The 14,345-nt window shown below is 37.6% G+C and overlaps 1 protein-coding gene across 1 annotated transcript in view; it reads left to right on the plus strand.

Moving 5' to 3' along the window:
* The first annotated feature begins 12,941 nt into the window (after positions 1-12,941).
* BDH2 (3-hydroxybutyrate dehydrogenase 2) overlaps positions 12,942-14,345 on the plus strand; it is a 31,310-nt gene continuing 29,906 nt past the window's right edge. Inside the window, exon 1 of the mRNA XM_074228773.1 lies at positions 12,942-13,064. The gene's annotated coding sequence lies outside the window, so the exon portion shown is untranslated. The remainder of the gene's footprint in view (positions 13,065-14,345) is intronic.

A 14,345-nucleotide genomic window follows, 5' to 3' on the forward strand; every position in this document is an offset into this window, starting at 1 on the left:
CATACAAGTCTCTGAAACTACCTCAGGTAAGTTCTTTACAGAAGTTGATGTTTGCCCTTCATTCTCAAAGAAGACCATGACATCAGGGAGGTAATGCCATAACAAGAGCACGAATTGGATTGGGGAGTGTGGGGAGAGGAGAGGCTGTTGCCCTAAGTCTTTTTCCCCCAGGAGCCATCTGGGTGCAGTGGCCAGATATGTATCAGAAAGACTGGAGATAATTAGAGTTAAGTGACTTGCCCAAGGTCACACAGCTAGGTAATTTTAAGTGTCTGAGGGCAAATTTGAACTCAGGTCCTGCTGAATCCAGGGCTAGTGTTCTATCCACTGCACCAGATTATAATCAAAAACAACTTCTGCAACTGGAAAGTCTATTGACTCCCATCTCCATTCATCATCTCAGTAACTTTCTGAAATAAAATATTCTTTCCCGGATATAACATCCCTTTATATGTTTCTTCTCTTCCCCACTAGGAACTTAAGTTCCTTGAGAGCAGAGACTATCTTAGCATTTTCTTTTTGAATCTCTAGTGGGTAGAATAGATCTTGGCACCTAGGAAAGACTTCCATGCTTTTTTGTTCTTAGGAATGGACTTCATCAGCCCTCTTCACTGCTACCTGGGGGTGTTTTTGGTTCAGAGTCCTTGAAATAGTTTTGAGGGACAGGAATCCTGATCTGAGGTGAAGAAGTAGACATGAAGAACATACAATTGTAGCCTTAACACATTCAACCAGCCTTTGTTAGTTCCCCTTAGATAGGCAGAGGAACTCAGCCTTTCCTAGCTATCAATCTAGCTGTCATCCTGGTTTAGTCAAGGATCCATTAGCAACCATGATTGAGTAGATAGGAACACAAGTCCTGATAAATGACCTTGGAGAGCTGAAGTCCAATTGGTTGGAAATAAAGAGCAGTGAAGAGCAGCAGAGTGACCAGAGGACCAGGGGAGAGAGGTTGACAATGACATCATCAAGGAAAGCTCCACAAAGATTTGCCTTCTGCTGGACACGTGGCCTTGTATGTTATATGAGCTCTGCCAGTTCTGTTCCAAGCTTAGGCCCAGCTGGTCTTGTCCTTTTGGCCCACCCCCACTAAGTAACCTGTGAAGGAGTCTTTTTTTATTTTTCAATCTGACCAACTCTTGTAACCACATTTGGGGTTTTCTTGGCAAAGATTTTAGAGTGAGTGGTCTAATCATTTTCTTATTCAGCTCATTTTTTAAAATTTGTTTTGAATTTTACAATTCCCCCCCAATCTCACTTCCCTCCCCGCCACCCCCACAGAAGCAATCTGTTAGTCTTTACATTATTTCCATGGTATATATTGATCTAAGCTGAATGTGATGAGAGAGAAATCATATCCTTAAGGGAAAAAAATAAAGTATAAGAGATAGTAAAATGACATGATAAGAAAGGGTTTTTTTTTTAATTAAAGGTAATAGGGGCAGCTAGGTGGCGCAGTGGATAAAGCACTGGCCCTGGAGTCAGGAGTACCTGGGTTCAAATATGGTCTCAGCCATTTAACCCCATTTGCCTTGCAAAAAAAAAAAAACTCCACAATTCTTTCTCTGGATACAGATGGTATTCTCCATCACAGATGCTGCAAAATTGTGCCTGATTGTTGCACTAATGGAATGAGTAAGTCCATGAAGGTTGATCATCACTCCCATGTTACTGTTAGGGTTCTTCTGGTTCTGTTCATCTCACTCATCTCGCTCAGCATCAGTTCATGCAAATCCTTCCAGGCTTCCCTGAATTCCCATCCCTCCTGGTTTCTAACAGAACAATAGTGTTCCATGACATACATATACCACAGTTTGCTAAGCCATTCTCCAATTGAAGGACATTTACTTGATTTCCAATTCTTTGCCACCACAAACATTTTTCATCATCTCTTCAGGCCATAGACCCAGTAGTGGTATAGCTGAATCAAAGGGTATTAACATTTATATTGCTCTTTGGGTGTAATTCCAAACTGCTCTCTAGAAAGGTTGGGTGAGTTCACAGCTCCACCCATAATGTATTAGTGTCCCAAATTTCCTACATCCCTTCCAACATTGATCATTGTCCTTTCTGGTCATATTGGCCAGACTGAGAGTTGTGAAGTGGTACCTCAGAGATGCTTTAATTTGCATTTCTCTAATAATTAGTGATTTAGAGCAATTTTTCATATGACTGGATCGCTTTGATCTCATCTGTAAATAGCCTTTGCATATCCTTTGACCATCTGTCAATTGGGGAATGGCTTGTGTTTAAAAAATTTGACTCAGTTCTCTGTATATTTTAGAAATGAGTCCTTTGTCAGACATACTAGTTGAAAAATTGTTTCCCAATTTACTACATTTCTTTTGATCTTGGTTGCAGTGGGTTTTGTCTATGCAAAACCTTTTAAACTTAATTTAATCAAAATTATCTCGTTTGTTTTTAATGATATTCTTCATCTCTTCCTTGGTCATAAACTGCTTCCCTTTCCATAGATCTGACAGGTAAACTATTCCTTGATCTCCTAGTTTGCTTATAATATTGTTTTTTATGTCAAATCCTGTATCCATTTTGATCTCATCTTGGTATAGGGTGTGAGGTGTTGGTCTAACTCAAGTTTCTTCCATACTGACTTCTAATTTTCCCAACAGTTTTTATCAGACAGAGAGTTTTTATCCTCAAAGCTGGACAGTTTGGGTTTATCCAACAGCAGATTACTATAACTATTTCCTGCTATTACACCTGGTCTATTCCACTGGTCCACCACTCTATTTCTTAGCCAATACCAGATAATTTTGATGACTGATGCTTTTTAATATAATTTTAGATCTGGTAGGACTAAACCACCTTCTTTTGCACTTTTTTTATTGAATCCCTGGAAATTCTTGATTTTTTGTTTCTGCATATGAGTTAACTTAAATTTTTTCTAACTCATTAAAGTAATTTTTTTTGGAATTTTGATTGGAGGGCACTAAATAAGTAGTTTAATTTCAGTAGAATTGTCATCTTTATTATATTAGCTCAGCCTATCCATGAACAGTTGATATTTGCCCAGTTATTTCAGTCTGATTTTATTTGTGTGAGAAGTGTTTTGTAATTGTTTTCAAAAAGTTTCTGAGTCTGCCTTGGCAAATAGACTCCCAAGTATTTTATATTGTCTGAGGTTACTTTGAATGGGATTTCTCTTTCTAGCTCTTTCTGCTTTATTTTGCTAGTCATACATAGAAATGTTGAGGATTTATGAGGGTTTATTTTATATCCTGCTACTTTACTAAAGTTGTTAATTATTTCTAATAGTTTTTGAGATGATTTTTTGGGATTCTCTAGGTATACCATCATGTCATCTGCAGAATGAGTTTTGTCTCTTCCTTCCCAATTCTAATTCCTTCAATTTTTTTTTCTTATTGCTGAAGCTAACATTTCTAATATAATACTGAATAGTAGTGGTGATAATGGACATCCTTGTTTCACCCCTAATCATATTGGGAATGCCTCCAGCCTATCCCCATTGCATATAATGCTTGTTGATAGATTCAAATAGATACTGCTTATTATTCTAAAGAACAGTCCATTTATTCCTATCGTTTCTAGTATTGTTAGAAGGAATGGGTGCTGTATTTTGTTAAAAAGCTTTTTCAGCTTCTATTGATATAATCATATGATTTCTGATAAGTTTTTTATTGATAAAATTAATGATACTAACAGTTGTCCTAATAGCAAACCAACCCTGCATTCCTGGGATAAATCCTACTTGGTCATAATGTATTATCCTAATGATAACTTGTAATCATTTTGCTAAGATTTTATTTAAGATTTTTGCATCTATATTCATCAGGGAGATAGGTCTATAATTTTTTTTTTCTCTGTTTTAACTGTTTCTGGTTTAAGTATCAGTACCATATTGGTGTCATAGAAAAGAGTTAGATTTCCATCTTCACCTATTTTTCTGAAGATAGAATTGGAACCAATTGTTCCTTAAATGTTTGATAGAATTCATTTGTGAATCCATCTAGCCCTGGAGATTTTTTCTTAGGAAGTTCAATGATGGCTTGTTGAATTTCTTTTTCTGAGATAGGGTTACTTAAGTTTTCAATCTCCTCTTCATTTAACCTGGGCAATTTATATTGTTGTAAATATTTGTCCATTTTACTTGGATTATCAAATTTATTGGCACGGAGTTGGGCAAAAGAATTCCAAATTATACTTTAATTTTTCCCTCATCGGTGGTGAATTCACCTTTTTCAGTTATGATACCAGCAATTTGATTTTCTTCTTTTTTTAAATCAAATTAACCAGACAGAGGTTTATCAATTTTATTGGTTTTCTCATAAAAACCAACTCTTGGTTTTATTTGTTAGTTCAATAGATTTCTTGCTTTCGATTTTATTAATTGCTCCTCTAATTTTTAGAATTTCTAATTTGATATTTAATTGGGGGTTTTTAAGTTTGTTCTTTCTCCAATTTTTTTAGTTGCATATTTAGTTCACTGATTTCCTTTTTCTCTAATTTATTAATGTTAAGCATTTAAAGATCGAATATTTCCCCTGTATCCCATAAGTTTTAGTATGTTGTTTTGTTATCATCATTATCTAGGATGAAATCATTCATTCTTTCTATAATTTGTTTGATCCGCTCATTCTTTAAAATGAGATTATTTAGTTTCCGTTTAGTTTTTAGTCTATCTCTCCCTGGCCCATTATTGCATATGACTTTTATTGCATTGTGATCTGAGAAAGATGTATTCACTATTTCTGCCTTTCTGCAGTTGATCATTAGGTTTTTATGCCCTAGTATATGGTCAGTTTTTGTATGAGTGCCATGTACTGCAGGGAAAAAGGTATATTCCTTTCTATCCCCATTCAATTTCCTCCAAAGGTCTATCATGTCTAAGTTTTCTAACCATCTGTTTACCTCCTTAACTTCCTTCTTGTTTATTTTATGGTTAGATTTATCTAAATCTCTTCAGCTTATTTTATAGGAGAGGAAAGGGAGCAAATAGGGTTAAGTGATTTGACCAAGATTGATCACACAGCCAGTGAGTGAGGATGGCCTGGTGGTCTGCCGGACTGGGGGACCAGAGCTCTCCTGCTTAGCTGACCAGTTGCAAAATACTCTCCCTCATTCTATGGGACCCTCCCAACCAGCCTTTCCATAGTTGATACGTAGGGCAAACAGTGAAGGCAGGATAGAATTGACCCTGACTCCAAGTCTAGTTTTTCTTAGAGAAGAAATTCCCTCTTATAACTTTCTTTGCTGTGTGATTACATTGACTTCTGGTTGGGGGAAGCAAGCACAACGCCGGGAGCTTGGGAGCTCTATTTTGGAGAGACGGATGTCCTCCCTACCAAGAGGCCGGAACCTGGCCCGGTTTTTCTGTGGACCCCTCCGTGAGCAATATTCTCTTTAATCACACAAGTTCTGTGTGTGTGTGTCTGTGTGTGTGTCTGTGTCTGTGTGTCTGTGTGTCCCCCCGCCCGTAGTAGATTCTGTGTACACAGGACTTTCTGGCTTTTTTCAGAGTAAGAAACCCCGCCCCAGCCGCTCTTTGCCGCATGACGTCAGTGCTCTGCAGCTACTTAGGCGCAGAGCCGGAGTCCGGCTCTCGGGCCGGCTTAGCCCAGCGGTTCCTTCGGCAATCTTGGGTCAAGTTCCCACTGGTCATCCGGGAGTTCGAGGCTCCGGGGTTACCCGAGTCCCGCGGGCGCTTCCTGGCCCTTTTTAACTCCCTGAGTTTGGAGGGGATAGGAACTTGTTTTCAAAGAGATTGATTTGATTGATGCTGTCTTTCTTTCTTTCTTTCTTCCTTTCTTTCTTTCTTCCTTCCTTCCTTTCTCTCTCTCTCCCTCCCTCTCTCTGTCTCTCTTTCTCTTTCTTTCTCTCTCTCTCCCCCTCCCTTTCTCCCTTCCTTTCTCTCTCTTTTTCTTTCTTTCTTTCTTTCTTCCTTCCTTCCTTTCTCTCTCTCTCTCTCTCTCTCTCTCTCTCTCTCTCTCTCTCTCCCACTCCCACTCCCTCCCTCTGTCTCTCTTTCTCCCTTCCTTTCTCTCTCTTTTTCTTTCTTCTTTCTTCCTTCCTTCCTTCCTTCCTTCCTTCCTTCCTTCCTTTCTTTCTCTCTCTCCCTCCCTCTCTCTGTCTCTCTTTCTCTTTCTTTCTCTCCCCCTCCCTTTCTCCCTTCCTTTCTCTCTCTTTCTTTCTTTTTCTTTCTTCTTTCTTTCTTTCTTTCTTTCTTCTTCCTTCCTTCCTTCCTTCCTTTCTCTCTCTCTCTCTCTCTCTCTCTCTGTCTCTCTCTTTCTTTCTCTCTCTCTCCCCCTCCCTTTCTCCCTTCCTTTCTCTCTCTTTTTCTTTCTTTCTTTCTTTCTTTCTTTCTTTCTTCCTTCCTTCCTTCCTTCCTTCCTTCCTTTCTCTCTCTCTCTCTCTCTCTCTCTCTCTCTCTCTCTCTCTCTCTCTCTCTCCCACTCCCTCCCTCTGTCTCTCTTTCTCTTTCTTTCTCTCTCTCCCCCTCCCTTTCTCCCTTCCTTTCTCTCTCTTTTTCTTTCTTCTTTCTTCCTTCCTTCCTTCCTTTCTCTCTTTCTCTCTCTCTCTTTCTTTTTTCTTTCTTTCCTTCTTTCTTTCTCTCTTTCCTTCTCTCTCTTTTTTCTTTCTCCTTTTCTTCTCTCTTCTCTCTCTCTCTCTCTCCCCCTCCCTTTCTCCCTCCCTCCCTTTCTCCCTCCCTCCCTTTCTCCCTTCCTCACTTTCTCTCTGTCTCTCTCTTTCTTCCCCCTCCCTTTCTCCCTTCCTTTCTCTCTCTCTTTCTTTCTTTTTCTTTCTTCTTTCTTTCTTCTTTCTTTCTTTCTTTCTTCCTTCCTTCCTTCCTTCCTTCCTTTCTCTGTCTCTCTCTCTCTCCCCCCTCCCTCTGTCTCTCTTTCTCTTTCTTTCTCTCTCTCTCCCCTCCCTCTCTCTTCTTTTCTTTCTCTCTTCTTTTCTTTCTCTTTCTTTCTTTCTTTCTTTCTTTCTTCCCTCCCTCCCTTTCTCTCTCTCTGTCTTTCTTTCTCTCTCTCTTCTTTTCTTTCTCTCTTCTTTTCTTTCTCTTTCTTTCTTTCTTTCTTTCTTTCTTCCATTTTTAACCTTCATTTGCCCACATTTCCAAATGCCACCTGACCAACTGACCTACCCTTGAAACAAAGAAGAAAAAGAAAAGAAAATGGAAAAAAGAATCAAAATCAGACCTGAACTCTGGCTTCTTTTCACTGAAGCCTAAAAAGACAGAGGAAAGCCAGACAAGAGCATCCCTTGGCCTGCTGGGAAGAAGTCCCAGGAGGGATCCATCCCCTCCTCTTCCTCTGGTGTCCACTCTCCCTTTAGGAACTTAGTGAAATGGTCTTAGAGTTCCAAAGAGAAGGTAGGGAGGGCTGGACACATACACAGTCATCAACAGGTATTCTGTGATACAGCACACATGGATGGTTTCTATCCTTGGTGAGAATGCTGATTTAGTGCTGCATATGCCCTGGTGAGGGCTGAAACTAGTGGGAGAACTCTTGCAAATACTCAATCCCAGATACTCTTCTTATTTATCATCTATGGAAACTATGCAGGGGAATTACTGCAGTTACAAAAGCAAAGAAAACAGAAAATCTGACGCAAGTGAGGGCAATAGGTAAAATTGTCCCCGCTGAAAGTCAAGGGAGGGGGCAGCTAGGTGGTGGCTAGGTGGCGCAGTGGATAAAGCACTGGCCCTGGAGTCAGGAGTACCTGGGTTCAAATCCGGTCTCAGACATTTAATAGTTACCTAGCTGTGTGGCCTTGGGCAAGCCACTTAACCCCATTTGCCTTGCAAAAACCTAAAAAAGAAGTCAAGGGAGGAGAGAATGGAGATCATACCAGCCTGATAGAGAAACACTACCATCAGGAGAGAACCAAAAAAGAAAAACTACTTTTTATTATGACTGTGAAAAAAAAAAAATGACCATACACAGACTCCTTGACTAGCTTCAGGAAGTGGAGATGGCCCAAGGAAGCAAAGTTACCCTGATAAGTCTCACAGTTCCTTTTGAGATTCATAGGACAACATAAAAAGGGAGAAAACTCAGAATATGGATTTCCTGTTGTTCTGGAGAGTAGAACAGAAGTGGTCATTGTGTTTTATTCATTTTATGAGATATATTTGAAGGAAATAACTTTGTAACCTCTGAAAGACTGGCTTAAAAAATAATAAAAGTTTTCCAAGGAAGTTGCTGGGATCAGCAGGACAGTGAACACTCTGGTCCTGATATCTTACCATGAATCACGAAAGTGTCACCTCTAATCGAAACCATTGCCATTCTTTTTAAGATACTAACAAAATACTGCAAATAATAAACTGGTACCAGACAAGGATTCTCAATCCTGGACTTACACAATTGGGTACTACTGGATTTCTTTTTTGGAGGAAGAGAGGGAGAAGACTGCTGTCATCCACAGAGCTGAGTTTTGTTAGTTTGGAGTTCATGGCCCAAACAAGGCGTGTTGGGAGTTATTTTCTATTTTCTGAAAACTATTGGAGAAAGTAGTTGGAGATATGAAGTATCTGCAAGTGTGGGCATGTCTAGATGACATCATGGTCTTTGGAAAAAGTCTGATGAAAGTTTTGGATCTACCCTATGATAGATGAAGCTGTTCAGTGATGAAGGACAATCCCAAGAGACCCATTATGGAAAATGCCATCCATATCTAGAGAAAAAACATGTTGTTTGAATGCAGAGCAAAGCATATGCTATGTTCACTTTTCAAAACTTCTTTTATGTTTTTTCTTCCTTATTCATGTTTTTTTCTCCCTTAGTTCTAATTCCCCTTTCACAATAGGACTAATGTGGAAATACTAGGTGGAGCAGTGGATAGAACACTGATCTAAGAGTCAGGAGGATAAGAGTTCTAATCCAGCTCAGACAACTTGACACTAGCTGTGTGACCTTGGGCAAGTCACTTATCTCTGTTTGCCTCACATTCAGGGCTATCTCTAGTCATCCTGATTCATATCTGGCCACTGGACCAGATGGCTCTGGAGGAGAAAGTGACACCTGTGACTTAACACAGCATCCCCTCACTCAAATCAAATTCATGTGCTTGTCATGGCCGCATCTCCCTAATATCATGGTCTTCAAATTGAAGGATAAACATCATCAATATGGAAATAGGTTAAACACAATTGCACAGGTACAATGTTTATCAGATTGTTTGCTACCATGCTAAGGGGGAAGGAAGGAGGGTGGCAGAAAAATATGGAACTCAAAAACTTGCAAATGTTGGAATGTTGAAAACTACATTTGCTTGTAATTGGAAAAATAAAATAAAATTTAAAAAGAAAGAAAGTTTGGGATAATTTGAAGAAAATGGCCTAAAGTTCTTAACTGACAAATGGCAGGTTTGCAAAGTGTTTGTCAAGCCTGAATCACTAATATCTCAATAAGGTGTGAACATCAACCCAAGTTAGACATCTTCTAAAGACTTCTGTAGGATTTTGATTCCATTGTCACAAATTTATTGAGACCTGTGATATTATTATTTGACACTGAATGACCTCATTCAAGCCATTATTACTGAAGAGTCTCAAAAATGAAAGAGAAAGATAAAAGAAGTTCTAAAAACCCCACAAAGCCCTTTGATAGAAAAAAATATGAGCAGTTTTAGTCAATTGTTTCATTGCATGCAGCAGTTTTGACATCTCTTCAGCTGACTTTTCGTCCTTAGGCCACCAGAAAACTAACTGAGCGACCTGAGCCCCAGAACCTCAGAACTAATTAAGTCTTGAGAATGGTTTTAATACCTTTTAAGGAAAAATAACTATGTTCTACAAAGTAGACATTGTTTCTGTCATTCCTTCATTTCCAAATATATTCCCCCTCCCCTACTCAGCAGTCCATTCCCTGTCACAAAGAATCCCGAGAACTTCACAGAGATAATGGAGAAAAAAAAATTTCAAATAGGTTCAAAATAGGGAAAAAATCATAATAGAAGAATAGAGATTAGATATTAGATTTCTTAATGCACAATTAAAAAACATGAAAAGCAGAAATAGAAAAATTGAATATATGATGGAATATATTCTTCTCCAAAGAAATAGAAGTTATCAAAGAAATAATATCAGATTTAGGGGCGGCTAGGTGGCACAGTGGATAAAGCACCAGCCCTGGAGTCAGGAGTACCTGGATTCAAATCCCATCTCAGACACTTAATATTGACCTAGCTGTGTGGCCTTGGGCAAGCCACTTAACCCCATTTGCCTTGGAAAAAAAACTAAATAATATTAAAAAAATAAAAAGAAATAATATCAGATTTAAATGCAAAAATATTGATATGAAGATTAGCCAGAAGAAATAAAAGTCAACATAATTAAAAGAATACGTAAATCCTACATGCCACCAATATTATTCATTATTGTTTTAGACCATTTGAAATAACAAGACAGTATACAAAATAGACACAGGTACTATGCGAACATAAATATAAAATACTCTTTATACTAACAAAGCTCGATTTAAATAATGGGAGAAATAATCATTGTTTATGGGTAAGCAAAGTCAATATAAAAAAATGACAATTTTACCTGTCAAATCTATTAAATGCCATTCCAATTAAATAATTAAAAAGTTATTTTACTGAGTTAGAAAAAATAGTATAATGCATTTGGAAAAATAAAAGATCAAGAAAAAGAAAGTAATGAAAAAAGCAGTAGTAGACTTTAAACTATGGTATAAAGCAGTAAATATAAAAACTATCTGGTTTTGGCTAAGAAATAAAAAGGCATGAGTGGAACAGAGTAAACAGACAACATACAGTAGTAGTAAAGAACTGAATCTATAGAAACTTGTTTGACAGGTATAAAGATTTAAGTTTGGCGGGGATAAAAATTCATTATTTGATAAATTGTGGGAAAGCTGGAAAGGAGTCTGACATGAATTGGCATAGATCAGTATATTAAATCATGTATTACCAAGATAAGGTCAAAATAGGTACATGTCCTGGATATACAGGGAGAAATCAAAAGAAAATTACAAAAACCTGGAACATTGGACCTATCAGACTCATGACTAGGAACACAATTTATAAATAACAGAGAGAGAGAGAGAGAGAGAGAGCATTTTTCAGATGTAAAATGGTAAATCTTGATTATAATAAATGAAAAGATTCTTATATTAATATAACTAATGTAGCCAAGATTAGGAGGAAAACAGAAAACTGGGGGAAAACCTTTCATAGACAATTTTTTAATAGTTAGTCCTCAGATAAAAATCTCAAATCTCAAATATATATAAAGAACTTTGTCAAATTTATAAAAATACAAGTCATATCCCAATTGATAAATGGACAAAGGAAATGAACAGGCAGTTTTTGATGAAAAAAATTAAAACTACATATAATCATTTGAAAAATGCTTTAAATTCTTTATTAGAGAAAGCAAATTGAAACAACTTTGAAATAACATGTTACCATATATCAAACTGACTAAAATGATAGATATTCTCAATTGGGGAATTTCTAAACAAATTGTGGTAAATGATTATGATGGAATACTACTATGATGTAAGAAATAGTGAGCTGGTTAATTTAGAAAAACATAGAAAGATTTGGACCCATGAAGGAAGATACTATCCCACCTCCAGATAATGAACAGACATTTATATTTTATATGGAATCTTCTCATTCTCTGCTGTGTACAACACATCTTCTCATTTTGTAATTAAGTTTAAAATGTATAAATCTATTTTTTAAATCTGTGCAGATGATGGAAGATGGAGTATAGTGCATGAGTGATTTCAAGTAGACTAGTATGACTTTGTGAAGGGAAATAATGTATAAGAAAATGGAATGATAGGAAGGAGCAACAGGTTTGTAAAGACCTTTTAATGCCAAACAAAGATTTACATTTAATTGAAAGGTGATGAAAAGTCACTGGAGTTTATTGAATAGATAGATAATGATAATTATTTTGACAGCTTCTATATATGGAGAATGTCTTGGAATGGAGAAAGACTTGAATCAGGGAAACCTATAGATATAGAAATAGATATAGATTAGATATAGATATATATATAGAGAGAGAGAGATAGAGGTAGAGATAGAAGTAGAGGTAGAGGTAGAGGTAGAGAGAAAAAATAGGAGTCAATGATCAATGCAGTGATGATGATTCAGTTAAGGAGACTGTGAAATAGGAGGAGAACTGCAAGATAGCAGTGTTAAGAAAATCTATAGAGATCAAATACTCAAGAAAGAAGACTAACAACCAACAGTGCCAAATGGTAAAGAAGCCAAGATGAATGAGGATTGAGGAAAAGTTAACAAACTAGGTCATTAAAAGATCATTGCTAATTTTTCAGAAGGAAGTTTTAGTGGAATGATGCGACCAGAAGCTAAATTGCTCCAAATGTGCCTTTTTCAAGGATTTTAGTGAAGAAGGTGAGGAGAGAAACAGTGAAGGTGGAGAGGATCTAGTGATGGTTTTGTAAGGTTAGAGCGACTTGGACATATTCTTGGGTCACACAGGAGGAATCAATAGAGAGCAAAAGTTAGATAGAAAGTTAGATAGAAAGGATGATAATGGAGTTTAATGTTCTAAAAAAATCGAAGAGATGGAATCAAGTGTGTATGTTGAAAAGTTGGCTTTGGTAAAGAGACAAGTTACCACTTCATAATTCCTATCCAATGAACTTCTGGAAAAAATTATTAGCACAAAAAAGACAGATATGATTATATAAAAAGCTTTTAATCCAAAAGTGAGGATAAAAGATTTGATATCTATGAACTAATTTATATAGATCATCTTTGTCCTGCTTTTGCCTTTCACTCAGTTAATGATATCTATGCCCATTCTGAACTACACTAGATGGCAGCACTCAAACAATTATTAGAATATCAGGACTCCATTTTAAGGAAAAAGAAAGCAAAACACAAGAGCAAAACTACAAATCCCAAAATGCATTATGGAATCATGCTTTTTTTTTCCTCCGGGCCAAAGGTTTAAAACCATAAGTTGAGTCCTAGCTGAGTGCAACTTATTTGCCTTTCCAATATACTTTGCTTTCATATAATTTTAAGTGGCAATTTGTGGGAGAAAGTAATTAAAGGATTAAGAGGTAAGTTTGCTTTACTTTTTACCTGTTTTCAAGTTGAATGGGCATTATAATGCTGCATTAAATCTCTAGGGCTCTAGGCCTGAGCAAAATAACTGATTTTTCTCTTGCACCAATGGAGCAGATTTCAACCATTCTACAACAACCTTCCCTGTAACATAACTTCAACTGAGACTTTACTGCTAAGGGGGGTACCACCAATGGATTGATTTCCTGTCTCATTCCCCAAGCAAGTAAGGAAATTAAACCTTTTCTGCTCAATTCAAGCCTCCGGCTGCAACCCATATGTCCAGATGGTCTGGCACCCTTCTTCATTGGGAAGCCTAATGGACTCTTGGTTCAAGTTAATTTGTTTTTGTTTTGTTTTAGGCTTTTGCAAGGCAAATGGGGTTAAGCGGCTTGCCCAAGGTCACACAGCTAAGTAATTAGTAAGTGTCTGGGGTCAGATTTGAATTTAGGTACTCCTGACTCCAGGACCGGTGCTCTATCCGCTGCGCCAGCTAGCTGCCCCTAAGGGACTCAAACTTCCATTCTTATATTCCTACAATTTCTTGTCATCATTAACCATTCTCTTCCACACCCCCCCATCTATCTCCTAAGAAAAACTTTTTTTTTAATTAACTAAAGTTATGGATAGAGCAATCCCACCTGAGTTCTTATTAGCTCTGTGATATTTAGGCAAGTCATTTAATCCCATTACTTCCTAAAAACAAATAAAAATGAATCAAGTAATCCTAAATTCTGTACCTGTCATCTCCACATCTCCACCTCTCCCACCTCCTCTAAGACCTTCTATGTTGACCACAGGCATCTCCATGCTGGGAAAGGAGAATATAAACTATAAAATTTACTGCTTTAAATAGTGCTGTGTTGCTACCAAAGACTTTGCTCTAGCCACAGCCCTTCTCTTGCCCCTTCATTAGCCATCTTCCAGCTGCTTACTTGTTGCTTAGTTCTTTGCAGAGTTTGATTCTTTATGGCCTCATTTGAGGTTTTCTTGTCAAAGATACTGGAGTGGTTTGCCATTTCCTTCTCCAGCTCATTTTACAGATGAGGCAATAGAGTCAGACTAATAAGTGTCTGAGCTCAGATTTGAACTCAGGTCTTCCTGAAGCCAGTCCCATCACCTACCTATCTCTCTTTTAAACTCCAGGTTTCTATCCCTACCTACAGGTTTCCTAGTACCTCAAACTTTGTGTTCTCCAAACCAAACAGCATTTTCTCCCCAAACTAGTGCTTCCACCTAATCTGTTACCTAGTGTTTGTTTTCATCTTTACTGCACC

The sequence above is a fragment of the Macrotis lagotis genome, chromosome 3, assembly GCF_037893015.1.
Source record: "Macrotis lagotis isolate mMagLag1 chromosome 3, bilby.v1.9.chrom.fasta, whole genome shotgun sequence".
NCBI lineage: Eukaryota > Metazoa > Chordata > Mammalia > Peramelemorphia > Peramelidae > Macrotis > Macrotis lagotis.